This window comes from Belonocnema kinseyi, chromosome 8, assembly GCF_010883055.1.
Source record: "Belonocnema kinseyi isolate 2016_QV_RU_SX_M_011 chromosome 8, B_treatae_v1, whole genome shotgun sequence".
Lineage (NCBI taxonomy): Eukaryota > Metazoa > Arthropoda > Insecta > Hymenoptera > Cynipidae > Belonocnema > Belonocnema kinseyi.
Window position 1 is genome coordinate 99,219,087 of NC_046664.1, and position 14,323 is coordinate 99,233,409.

A 14,323-nucleotide genomic window follows, 5' to 3' on the forward strand; every position below is an offset into this window, starting at 1 on the left:
GAAGCGAATTGCGCGTTTTGCTTGGTCCTTAATTTTTTCGGCTATTATAAAATCCAATAGTAAATCCGGCTGCGAACATCTCGATTTCGCACGCTTAACTGATTTTATAAAGTCCTCGACACCCACATCATCACGTCCTCTCAATTCTTCGACGGTTCTGATGATGTGCTTCGCGGGAATAGACGTTGTCACAGGAATGGACGTTGTCTGTAACCGATTAGCTTGAGAAGACGTGAAATTTCTTCGCGGAGTCGGGGATGTAGAGCTACTTTTAGACTCTCGGCCTGGAACATGATATATTCGCACGCTTTCCTGGGGATGTTGGGTTACTACTGGTACGTTTTGCCCGTATTTTTCAGCCTGATCCATTCTATTATTTCCTAGTGGAGGAAGAGACGAATTTTCTACTTTTTGAATATCGATATTTTGGCAAGGGGGATCTTTAAGTTGCTTATTTCCTTGCGGAGGAATAGACGAATTTTCAGGTTCTGGTAAAACACGATTTTCGCATGAGGTATATTTTTCTCCTTTTCCCGAACTCTCATCTTCCGTTAAGAGCATATTTCCCTGCTTCGCGAGATATTCAATTTCTCTTGCGCGCTGAGAATTTTCAGCGTTTAAAATTCGTAGCGCATCTTCTATCTTTTTTTGAAAGGTTTCCATAGCACTCAATTTTTCTATAATAAATTTTATGGGGTCATCCGTCATTGTGGATGCTTCCTACGAACCGCACGATAAATCTTCTTTAGACATTTCTCGAGCCGTGAGGAAAGGATTAGTATCGGCATTAAGGTTACCTAAAGATTCTTCACTTGTTTCCGATTATACCGTCGGGTATTCTATTAAATTTTGTCTATACGCTGCGAACGCCAGTGTGAGGTAGTATTTTTATCACACAATTTTGATAGTTCGGAACTCGACGCAATTTGCACAATGCTTATTAATTTTATAAACTAAACGTAGGCGTTTTTTTTTTAAAGAAAGAAGCCGCGTATTACTTCTTACTATTTTTGAATTATTACAATTTTTACTAAACTTACGCAACAGGAGTTTGAGTGTCGCTGGCGCAGTCGAGAATCGATGGTAGTCTACGGATGTTGGCAGGCTCAGGCGGGATGCTGCAGCTCCGTAGGCAGACAGCTGGCCGGAAGATCGGGAAATTCTTAGCCTCCCGTGGTGTCCCCTTTGAAGAGTGACGTCGCGCCTTTCTTAAGAGTCACTAGTAGCTTCACTTGATTTGCACTATTAGCGTGATCTCTTTTGGCTAAAGATTAATCGTTTACTGATAATCCTTATATGCCCTGGTAGTACACTTGCGCTATCTTTGAAACCTCGTAGGTTTTCACACATATGGGACTATGTTGCCACAATTCACTTAACTGCACTTAACTGTCTTAACTTCACAAATTCTTTTTTTATCCCCGAAGAACGTCGTATCGATCAAAGGGGTCGTGGCTAGGATCGCCAAAATAATGTAACGGTCTAGTGAATTACACTTCTTTTATACTTGATATAAGAATACTTTTGTTTATTGACCGAAAGATACAGAATGACCTGTCCGTAGACACGGCGCAAGGACTACTGAGGCCCCGAGGGCCTTGTGTAGGCGTCGTAGGCGAACTACCCTTAGGTAGAATCAACGAGAGGGGAGAGTGGTAAAGTAGAAGTATTACACTTAAAAACTCAAGTAAAAAAATCCTCCTTCACTTGATTTTCCATATTCATGTAAATCTAATAGCTATTTCCGGAAGTATTCTAAACATCTCTTAATTGCTCGCAATAATGATCTTAAAGATTACTCACCTCTGAATCCTCCATATATCTTTAGTCACAAAAACAAAAGAAATCACTCTTCAAATAGGTCTTTTCCGCACAGTGGAAGCGTGCCCTGGGACCAAAACCTATTGGATTGTCTTGGACGAAAGCATGATGAATAACAACACTTTTTAATCACTCTTTTAATAGTGATAAACACTTAGTTCTTTATTGTCTCTAAACTCTTTACACAAACGCAAGGCTCTAAGAACGAAAGCTGTAGACCGCTCAAAGTTCGGCAATCAACTAACTTATTGACCTGCGTCAAATCACTCGAGAGCTCACAGGGCGTACAGTCCCTTTTTAAAATAGATCGCTCCTAGATGGGGACACCCATGCCCAAAAACCCATATCCGATTGATGAAGCTTGGTTCGTTCCTCACACTTTTGCAAGTTCTTTTTTTTAAATGTACTTGTACTTGGATTAATGATATTTATATTTGATAAAATTCTTGTTTCAAATTAAAGTGTGTAATAAAAGCACACTACAGTCAAGCATTTATAAGATTGTACTTGCATACCTGATTTATAAAAATCGATTGATTCGTTAAATATGTATTTTCTTTCAATTTTTATCACCTTTAAGAATATCAAGAAAAAGTAAAAAGTGATTTTGAGTCTGATAGAAAAGTTCCAGTGATGATTAAAAGGTTAGCCACTAAACAATGCATTACTTATAAATTCATTAAAAAATTATTTGTCTGTGCCAGTGTATTTATAAAAATGTGATTTAGAAATTATTATGTACGTGTATTTTTATTACAAAAATAAAGTTTATTCAATCTATTCATTATATATTATACTTGATCATTAATGTAATTAAAAATCATATCATATATAATTATAGAGTTGAATTAAAAAAATTGATCTTTTTTTGCATATCTCATTCTGTTTACTAGTTATATTTATTTCAGTTTTAAACATTAAAAGAAAAATGTTGAATATTTAAATAGTCAAACCTGTACATTCTGAATTTCTAAATACTCGTTTACACCTTCAGTTAAGCGTTGTCGACCGACCAACATATCGGAATATTTTCTGAAAATCACTGAAAGATAACTAAAACATAAATAGATTTCACTGAATTTTCCTTAGGTGCGAATTGATATTTCGATATATTTGTCGGTCGACGACCGATTGACGGAAGGTGTAAAAGAGCCTTAACTTTCGCTTCATTACGTTTTCTTGAATGTAACAACTAACTCACGTCCACCTCCAATCTAGTTTTTATCATGAAAGTGAAAGTCTCCCCAAAAAAGTTTAAGTCTTTGCATAAACTTGTAAGCACGCTGTAGCCTTTCGTGATTGTTTTTTATCTTCGAGCATACACTCTACCGGACAAAAGTCGTTGTGCTCGCCGATATCAGAGCGTGTGCAGAACATTAAATTTTGAACTTGGGGAAGAATCCTTGAGAATGTAAACCGCAATATTTTCCAAGCACACTTGGATGATAAGAAAAGTTTCGTCTTTTCTTCCAAACAAGTCTCCTACCCTCTTATACGTTTTTTTCTTTCGAAAAACCCTTATTTCAAGGAAAATCAGTATCAAAGCTGTACACGAACGCTTTATCTCACGTCAGTCTTTTGCTTCTATTCGTCTTCCTTTTTATTGTTACAGCACGGGGGCTACCAGAGTAATGAAATATAGGAATTATACCGAACGACTCGGTGGACGAGCCAAAGCGACCAACGACCATTGCTATCATTGATCATCATCAACCAACACACACCCAATTCCAATCCCACCACTTGCACGACCTAGGTTGTGCTTTGCTGGCGATTCATACGAATAGTGATCAAGATATCAAACAGCACTCTTCTAATATTTCAATTTATGCGTTTATGACGGTCTATAAGGTGATTTTTCGAATTCAGTCGTTCTCAAAATATTTTTAATGAAACATTTTTTGCAAATCATGCTGTATCTGCTAAAATTATCATACTATAATTAATTCTGACGACGAAAAATACTTAATAATTTCAAAAATAAATTTGTTCTAATGTCGATAATTTTAGGAGACAACTTTCAGAAAAGTGCAAAAAGAGTTTTTAAAAAAGGTTTCGAGGGTTGTCAATTTGCTTTTGAAATGTTTGGTATCTCGTCTTGTTAGTAACACAAATTAGAACTTTCTTGTTTCATAAAAATAAATCAAATTTTCTCTTCTCCAAAGCAAGGACATAAGATGAACTCTCATTAGGATGTATTGAAAATATTTTTTCCAACTTTCGAAAAGAAATCGAGGATAAATACGACGATGATCTTTATAAGAAAAATGAGTTTTTACATTTTAAAAACTTGAATTGAATTTCAAACCTTGAATTGGACAACTTCCACAATTTCTGCAATTTTATAGCACCTTTGTGAAGAGAGCAAAAGGATCTATCCGGATCAAGTATAAATATTACGATACGTTTTTTGGTTTAGATACAGTGAATCCCGGATACTGTGCCGGGTTTGGGGCTGGCGGTGGTGGGGAACAAACTGGATAGATTGCCACTTCTGGTGAAAACGCTTTTGTTTGTCCACGCCAGCTCCTTTTACTCCTACATGCCGCGCGGCGTCAATTCTCGGAAGGGATATATCCGGGGGCGTTGTATCCGAGTTTGACTGTACTTGAATATATTGTTTAGATACTATTCAATTTAACTCCTCATCAGTGATACACTAGTAATAAACAGTTTCGGATTTCAATAGCCTCATTTCAAAATATATTTTGAATATGATTTCGATGAGTTATTATTAAAATTGAATTATTTGCCAATAAGGTATGCTTTCTTATAAAGAAGATCAAATTTTATAGTTCTTAGATGTGACTCATGATTCAAATTCAAAACGTACGTATTATTATATTAAAACTGAAAGAAGAAACGTAGTGAGGCGGTGAGGCAAAGGCTCGTGTCACGAAAGTGCATGTGTTCAGACCTATGTCCTGAGACTGACTCATACTGAGATGGTGATTCGACAGCAGCGTACATAGTGAAACACTTCTATAACGCCGATTTCAGGGCTGACGGTGGATGGGAACTAACTCATTATAGCCCGCTCCGCTTTTGTTTGTTCACGCCTGACGGCTCGCCTGAGTGTAAGCCGCAGATCCCGCGCACCCCGCGCAGCACCTGTCACACCTACTTGCGGCGCGGCGTCAATTCTCGGAAAGGCTATAGAACGGAAGTCTATTGAAGTGTTTCATTGCAGTAGTAATATTTTGAAATCACTCACAGTTCGGCGATAATTAACAAAATATTCTTGTAGATGCAAGTCAAAATGTTAGTCAATTACTGGTCAATTTATTGAAATTATGTCTTGAGAGATTCTTAGTACATATTTGGTAGACGTTTCGACTGTACGTCGACAGTCCTCACCAGTATAAAATATTGCTTTCTACGAATTTTTGCACCTGTTTGTTAAATTTAATTTGTTGGTTACTGAAATGACTTCGTCTGCTGGATGGATTTAAATAAAGATTGACATTATTGTTGACATTGAAAAACACTTAATAGAACTTAATTAACAATAAAAAATGTGTTCGTTAAATCATAAATGGTTTAAAAATAATTACTAGGGCGCCAAGGTTTCATATTGATAACGTAGCAAGTTCCTGGATGAAGTTTTTGTGTGACTTGAAAGTGTTCAATGTCCTTGACAAGGTACCGATCGTTTCTTAAAACCTTAATGACCTCATATTGGCCTTTTGATACAGCCATAAGCTTTTGCTTAGCCGCGGGACTATTTTCGAAATTTGATATAATTACATAATCTTCACATTCGTATTTGTTCGGATTCTTTCGCTATTTATCGAAATATTGTTTATTATAATCCTGACATTTATTTTTCTTCCTCTTCACAAAAATCCAGACGTTTTCGATTGGATGCACATCGGGTGATTGTGATGGACAGTCCAAAGTTGTGATGCTATTTTCTGCTTTCCAGGCGGTGCAGAGACTGTTTCGATGTTTGGGGTCATTATCTTCTTGCAAGCTCTAATCTCCAGTATCGGATCCAAACATCTTTTTAGCAGTCTTCAGAATACCACGTTTGTATATTTTGAGAATTTCTTGGATTTCAGGTTCTCTGTAAAGAGATCTAAACATACAAAACGGCGCTAAGAGAAGCATCCCAAAACATGGACCTTCACAGGGTGTTTAACGGTTTGCTGAAGAAGTCGAGTATTGGCGGTAGACTAATATCGCCGCAAAAAATCAAAACCCCTCACTTTTGAAGGCAATAACTCCGCAGAAAAAAATGTGAAGAGGTTCGTAAAAGAACCACACGAATCCGCTAAGTTTTCTTAATGAAATGGTGCTTCTCTAATTTGCGTAAAAAAATTTCGTTCTGAGCTAATTAGCAAAATACAAGAAAAAATGCGGTCGCGAGGCCGGTAACTTTCACATGACCCCAGAGCTAAGAATATGTTGAAAAAAATTTGAAAAAATTCTGGAGTGTCCTACAACATGTTCAGAATCCAGTAGACCCCTTAAAATGTTTAAATATTTAAAAATGTCAGTTTTGCAAGGATTTTTGTTGAATGTTTTTATTTAGGGATTGAATAGAGCTGTCGTGCTGTTTAATGGCTTAAAATGTGTAGTAATGTACCCTGATTTATATTTCGATCGTAAAACTGAATAAAAATTTTAATTTCGCGATTAAAGTACTAAGAATAATTCGTAGTTTAATGAGGCGAGGCGCGTGGCACAGGCGTAGAAAAAAGTGCAAAAAAAAAGGTCCGTCATATTTCTCAGCGGCAGACAGCCGTTTTCTCCAGATTTTCCCACAGCTGCTGCTCGCTCAGCAGGGCCGTCTCTTCTGATACAAAATTTTCATAATATAAGACAGTATCAAGCTTGCACACGAATTATCTTGTATTTTGTTTATTTAATATAGTACACTGATTTCGGTATTATAATATAATTTCGTAATTATTAGGCTGTTATTTCGCTATTGCAATATATGTAAAAGGAGTAATTATTATTCTACAAAAATACGTGATTGTAAAATTTTGTTAGCAATTGCCGTTTATAAACAATTATTTTCATATACTTTTGCGCTATAATTCTAATCATTATTATTACTTATATATTATATGGGTGCAATTTCATGTCAAATCATGTGAAGAACTTAAGACATTGTTTGTAATTTTTATGAGAATTGTAGTCATTGTTCTTGTGGGTGTTGAAAGAAAAACTCTAACTTGATTTTTGAATAATTCCCAGAAATGACAGGGTACTCAAAATTGAAAAATTTGGTCTTTTTCTTTAAACTCTCATAACTTTTGTGATTTTAATTCTATTAAGGTTTATTTTTTTAAATATTCGTAATATGGTGCAGTTCTGAAAAAAATTTCTTGAAACAAAAAATGTCAAAACCGTCTTGAATTTTTCAAAAATGAATTTGTAAATTGAATTATTTAGGGTGGCACGCCAGTTGGTCCGCGGACAATTGATCCGCGACAATTAATCCGCGACAATTGGTCCGCGCGACAATTGATCTGTTTACAATTGATCCGTCGACAATTGATCCGTGAGCATTCCATATCTTGATATCTGAGTTAAATGAAGTACGTCGGTTTATTGTTATTGTTTGTTGGTTTTTTTTTCAATTGCGGTTTTATTAACGTTTTTAAGATGCCACTGAAGTTTATAAAATCACAACGGGGTGGTTTAATGTTGTTACACGAAGGCCATTTGTATGCAAAGAAAAGTGTCAACAACACAAATGTAACATGGCGTTGCGTTGAATATAAGAAACGATCATGTTCCGTAATAATTCACACAACAACCGATAAACGTACTGGCAATGAGTATTTTGATTGTACTTTTTATTTTTTTTTAAGCATGATACATGTCTGAGTTTCATCTGCTCGTTATTATTTATATATTTTATGAAAAAGGATTCTCTTTAAATGAACTTATGAGGATTGTGGCATGTTTTTAATTTAAAAAGTTTGGAGGATTTCCTCATAACAATCATTGTTACCAATGTCGAAGTATTACATACAACTTAAGTGGAATATTCCCCGTCCCCTTTCCAGATTCCAAGTATTGTCGCGGATGAATTATCGCGGATGAATTGTCGCGCAGATCAATTGTCGCGGATCAATTGTCTACGGGCTAGTTGTCATGCAGCCATTATTTAGAGGATAGTGTAAGCTATCTGTAAATTTTTTTAATTGGGTATTTTTTCAGAAATTCAGTTTAAACATTCGTTTTTGAACAATTCAAGAAGGTTTTGGCATTTTTTGTTTCAAGAAATTTTTATTCAGAATTGCACCATATTGCGAATATTAAAAAAATACACCTTAATAGTATTAAAATCACAAGAGTTATGAGAGTTCAAAGAAAAAGGACCAAATTTTTCAAATTTGAGTATCCTGTCATTTCTGGGAATTATTCAAAAACCATGTCAGAGTTTTTCTTTTAACACCTACGAGAATAAATACTACAATTTTCATAAAAATTACAAACAATAGCTTAAGTTCTTCACATGATTTGACATGAAATCGTACCCACATAATATATAAGTAATAATAATGATTAGAATTATAGCACAAAACTATATGATAATAATTGTTCATAAACGCTCATATTGTTAGAAATTCTAATGGAAATTGCAGTATTTGTTCTCTTAGGTGTTGAAAGAAAATCTATGAAAAAATTTTCGAAAAATTCCAAAAACTTAAAACATATTGAAATTTTTTTTTTTTTTGCATTTTAATTTAACTCTTTTAACTTAAATGACTTAAATGCTGTAAAGATGTATTTCGTAAATTATTTGTAATAAAATGCAGTTGTCAAGAAATATTTTTTTTAACAAAAAATTTTAAAAACTTTTTGGATTTTGCAAAAATAAATTTGAAATTGAATAATTTGGAGGACAGTGCAAGCTATATATACATTTCTTTAATTGGGTTTTTTTTCAGAAGTTCAGTTTAAATATTTATTTTTGAAAAATTCAAGAAGGTTTTGACATTTTTTGTTTCAAGAAATTTTTGTTCAGAACTGCACCATATTACGAATATTTAAAAAAATAAACCTTAACAGTATTAAAATTAAAAAATTATGAGAGTTTAAAGAAAAAGACCAAATTTTTCAATTTTGAGTATCCTGTCATTTCTGGGAATTATTCAAAAATGAAGTTAGAGTTTTTCTTTCAACACCTACAAGAACAAATACTACAATTTTCATAAAAATTACAAACAATAGCTTAAGTTCTTCACATAATTTGACATGAAATTGCACCCATATAATATATAAGTAATAATAATGATTAGAATTATAGCACAAACGTATATGAAAATAATTGTTCATAAACGGCAATTGCTAACAAAATCTTACAATCACGTATCTTTGTAGAATAATAATTATTCCTTTTACATATATTGCAATAGCGAATTAACAGCCTAATAATTTCAAAATTATATTATAATACCGAAATAAGTGTACTATATTAAATGAACAAAATACAAGATAATTCGTGTGTAAGTTTGATACTGTATTATATTATGAAAATTTTGTATGAGAAGAGAAGGGCGCAGTCCGCTGAGAAATATGACGGACCTATTTTTTCTGCACTTTTTTCTACGCCTGTGCCACGCGCCTCGCCTCATTAAACTCCGAATTATTCTGAGCTACTTTAATCGCGAAATTAAAATTTTTATTCCGTTTTGTGTTCGAAATATAAATCAGGGTACATTACTACACATTTTAAGCCATTAAACAGCGCGATAGCTCTATTCAATCCCTAAATAACAACATTCAAAAAAAATCCTTGCAAAACTGACATGTTTAAATATTTAAAAATTTTAAAGTTTCTACCAGAACAAGCTTAGCATATCATAACCATAGAGTGGGGGTACGCTTGAACAGCTGTACGATCGCTTCATCCTGTTTGCTCGTTGTTGTTCGCGATTTGCCTCTTTCGGGTAGATTGTCGACTATTTTGTCGACTTTATACTACTTAGCCCACGTCTTCACGAACGTCTTCGCCTTTTTAATGTATTTGGCAGCCATACCGTAGGTCATAAGTGGTCCTTTTGGATGAGTAAGCAAGAAGACCGCTTCAAAACGTTTCGTCTACGCAGAACTCCTTCTCACTCACGTCCGTTCTCTCGGGCTATTTCAGTGATACTGAAACGACTTTCCAGCTGTGTCGTAGTCCTTCAAATGTACTTTCATTCGAAAATCTCCAGTAGTTTTCGAAAAAACGAGGAAATTTTCTTGTTGAACAGACCTGCTTTCAGGAATAGGTTTTATGAAAAATTCTTTTCTGCCAGTACTCGGAGAGAATACAGTACATTTCAAGAAATCACTGATATAATTCTTTACTTTAGTCATTAGGTTCGGGGAACTAGTAATGGTTCATAATCGAATTCGTGGTTTTTTCGCTCGTTAATTGCTCCGAGTTGTTGTGGTAGTTGTGTATCACATGATTCTCCATCTCCGGGACATAAAATAGTAGGTCGTCACCATGCTTGCGATATAAAATACAGTCCCTCGTTTCGTTCAATTTATCGTTCGTTTTCTCGAGTTTCTCGTGTGATTCTCGTGTGATTTTAGTGTGATTCTCGTCTCGATTTTGACAGATAATTAGATTTGATTCTAATGAGCTTTCTCGGATGACCATAATGTTTCGATTAAATGCATCCGCATGACACATTTTGGAGCCTCATCTATGTTCAATGGTTTCTTTCATATCTCTAATTCTAAAGCTCATCTCGAGCTTCTGTCGTCAACGGCATTTTTGTCAAAAGTTTTTTTTTTAATAGAGATTCACAATCCGTAAGTTTTTTAAATTTAATACCCGGCAAGTACACTTAAATCGTCGGAGAGCATAAACAATCACGAGGGTTTCTGGCTCGCAGCTGTGGTGCTTGGTTGCATAATCGGAAGTTCTCGTTGAGAAATAAAAATTCGGATGTAGTTGCGTACCTGCGTCAGGATGGAGCAACACTACTGCAAAACTCACTTTTCTGGAATTGCATTGGACTTCTGTTTCGCCATTTGGATTGTAAATACTGAAAACTGGGGCTTCGCTTAATTTTCCCTTAAGATTTTGAAATGATTGTAATTCTAATTCTTTGAATTTAAATGTGACGGGATTTTTGGATATCATATGTATTTTTCGCGATTGGAAAATTGGTTACTGACTTCCCCCTCCGTATGTGCTACACCCTTTTCATTAACTTTATAACCTAAATATTCTATTTCAGTTTGAATTAATTCACATTTTCAATTCTTTGTTCCAGTTTTTTCTCGACCGTAAGTGAAAAGACTCTTTAAGGTACAGAAGTGTTGCTCCAAGGTTACGCTAGAGATCATAATATCATCAAGATAAGTGCCTTTTTTGTTGACGTAGTGTTGACGAAATGTTAAAATTTCGAAGGAGCAACCTCAAGCCCCAAGGGAACCGTAAGATATTCTAACTGGAACTTGCATAGTAAAGCTTGTATAGTTGATCCGCAATGAGAGAATGTGAGTAGTTGTCACGTGAAGGAAGTTTATTTAAAGTTCTGTAGTCAATGCAATATCTCGGAAGCCCACTTTTTCTTTGGGGCAAAACAATCGGAGAGGCATAAGGCGATTCAATTGGTTGCATGACTTTTCTTTCCAATAAAGAATCTCAAATCTGTCTTAATTTTTCTTTTTAAAAGAAAGATAATCTTGTAGCATTTAGACTGAAAGGTTCATGATCGATAAGCCTAAGCGCTAGGTCTGCATGAACATTCGGCGAATCCGGCCCTTCTGATAATATATATTTATTAATGGACAAGTCATCTAATCTTTTTTGCGTACCAAAATCTAAATTCTGAATAATTTCAAGGGAATCGAGCATTTAAATCAGTAGGAAAATCGATGTACGAAAATTTGTTGTCACTTATGTCTCATTTTCCGGCATCACGACCTAAAACAATAGCACTAGACCTAGTGTTATCAAGTACTACAATAAGTTATATTTTTTTCGTGATATACTCGAAGTAGACATTCCCTGAAATCGAATCTAACTGAACAAGACTGCTATTATTAATGCCGATATAATTACGTCGCTAAACAATTTCTCAAACTTTTAGTGAGCGCAAGATTAGCCAGTCTCGAGCGCAAGTGAGGTTCCAGTAGAGAATTGATTAATTGTCTCAAAAATTGTCTTTGAGGCAGAAGATCGTTTCTTACATTCAAATTACGTAAAATACAACTATTCCCACCGGTTTGATCAAGCATGCCGTACAAAATTCGCATGGACCATCGTTAAGTTTACCTCGCTACTGTAAATTGGTGACAAAATTGATCAAACATATCAGTACCACCTTTTGTCCTGTTATAATCGAGAACTACGACAGGTTTTTGAGTTTGCTCATCAATCGTGGGATTCTGATTAAGCGTCGATAGAATTAACCCTTGCAGGGCCAACCAGGTACCCGGGTATCTATGGACGTACATTTTGTCGAATAACTGTTTGTTTCGAAAATATTGGCTAAAATCCTCTTGGATCCCCACGATTAGACTGATTTTCTACAAAGTTATGCATTAAAATTTTTTTTGTCCATCAACAATTTTGAGTTTGAAAAAAAGTATTTTAGACAAAAAGTAGTAAATAGCTATTAATAAATAAATTATAATAAATAATATTCATTTTTAATTATTTATTAAGTATATTCAGTGAGTATAATAACAATAATAATTACATTTCACAATATCATAGTTACGAAAAAAATTATGGAATATTTCACTTTTTATACAGTAATATGACAAAATAATGAATTCAATACATTATTGTCAGAATATTTTATTAATTTATTCAATGAAATTCAAATTCATTGATTACATTCTAAACATTTAATGATTTTTGCAGTATGTTCATCACAAACTGGCTTTTTGCATTCACCGCAAGACTTTCTTGTCTTTCTTTGTTTGCGTATAGGTTGCTTGCTGCAAATGTAGGCAGAGCCAACTACAACTTTTCTGCCAGTACTGCCTCGTGGATTGTTGTCATCAGGAACCTGCACTGTTATTGTTCTGTCGAAGTAGCTGTCGATCGCCATTTTTAAAGTTTCATGCCGCATAATCTGCTGATTTGCAAAACGTTCTTCGATCATGCCCATAGCCAATTCTTCTGCTAGTTGTAGTAAGAAAGTTTTCCGTTGGATTGTTTTTCTAGAAAACAGGTTATTATTTCCTTAATAAACTAAATAAGCCGCAAGAGAAGCCGTATCAAGGATGTTGAAAAAAAGATAGCGGCCATCTGCACGTTCTTAAAATAAAATAAAATCATATCTGGTTTTTGATGAATTGCATCAGAAATTGCAGCATCATCGTGCATCGTGCTGAGTAGAATTACAGCTTTATTTTTCTTCGGTACATATGAACAAATTTTAACTTTTTCATAAAATAAAAAAAATTGTTGATAATAGTTCTCTTGATTTTGATCCTTTCATCTTTTTAGGAATGTATGGTTTGTTTTGTTTTAAAGTACCAACGATAGTGAGGTTCCACGTAAGAAGATATTTAGCCAGAAGTAGCGTTAAAATCTGTCCATACTTATATTTCGTTCAGGTCCTTTGTAAGCAACTGCAAGTTCTTTGACAATTCTTTCTCCTTGATTGAAGTCTCGAGTATTACCTACTTTGCCTGTGTAGAGGATTCCTTTGAGTGGAAAACCATTCTCTGCATCACATATCCACCATATTTTCATACCATATTTAGCAAGTTGAATTTGAATCGTGGGCGTCCCATCGTTGCACGATACAAAGGGTAGGATACTTTTTTTCACATTTCATTTGTATGGTCGGTATTTGAATTATTACAACCAGAACAAATCAAAATGGCAAAAAAGCATACATTTCTTGCGGGGTAACTCTCTACCATATACGTAGCTCTCTTTCAAGATGCTCATTATTGTAATTTTGAAATACTGCTTCTGCTCTTTTGTTTGTACAACGTTCGATAATATCAACCATTTCTACCGATACAATTCTTTTGAATGTATTGGAAATCGATAACATTTCTGTACTTCTGTGCGGTCCATTTCTTTGTCTAAGGATATTTCTAATAGGAGTTTGATGATTCTCTGACGGAGTTTTATTTCAAACAGTTTTATATTTAGCCACAAACTTTGTACTGGTATTGTCTAAAACATATCATAATTTTATGTAAGAAAAATTAAATTAGGTAACAAATTAAATTTATGGAAGATGTATCAACACAATCAATAAAGAGATATCGTCATTTGTATCCTCGTCAGAGCTTCCGGTGCCAATCTCGTCCTCTACTTCGTCTTCATCTTGACCATTATTTTCAATATGTTCGCTTTTAGGTATCCCGGCTTCAAAGTCACTTTCTTCCTCATTATCCGATGCATCATTGTTACGAGAACCACGCCGCTGCTCACCCGCGGGGAGCCAGTTCTCATCTTCAATGTCGTCAAAAGAAGCGTCACTCTCGTCTTCGTTATCGCCTAGTAACGCTGTCAAGAATGCATCTCTTTGAGCAGCATTCAATCTAAGTAATAAATATGTAA

General features: G+C 34.7%; 1 long non-coding RNA gene across 8 annotated transcripts in view; it reads left to right on the top strand.

Moving 5' to 3' along the window:
* The window catches only part of LOC117178013, an 88,569-nt gene that overhangs the window by 34,998 nt on the left and 39,248 nt on the right, over positions 1 to 14,323 (top strand). For 2 of the 8 annotated variants that reach the window (XR_004467787.1, XR_004467784.1), the window contains exon 2: positions 3,434 to 3,672. The exons of 4 other annotated variants lie outside the window; for them this stretch is intronic. This is a non-coding gene — a long non-coding RNA (uncharacterized LOC117178013). Of the gene's footprint in view, positions 1 to 3,433; positions 3,673 to 11,057; positions 11,284 to 14,323 lie in introns of all 8 variants that reach the window. 2 more of the 8 variants (XR_004467782.1, XR_004467783.1) reach the window with 1 other exon arrangement.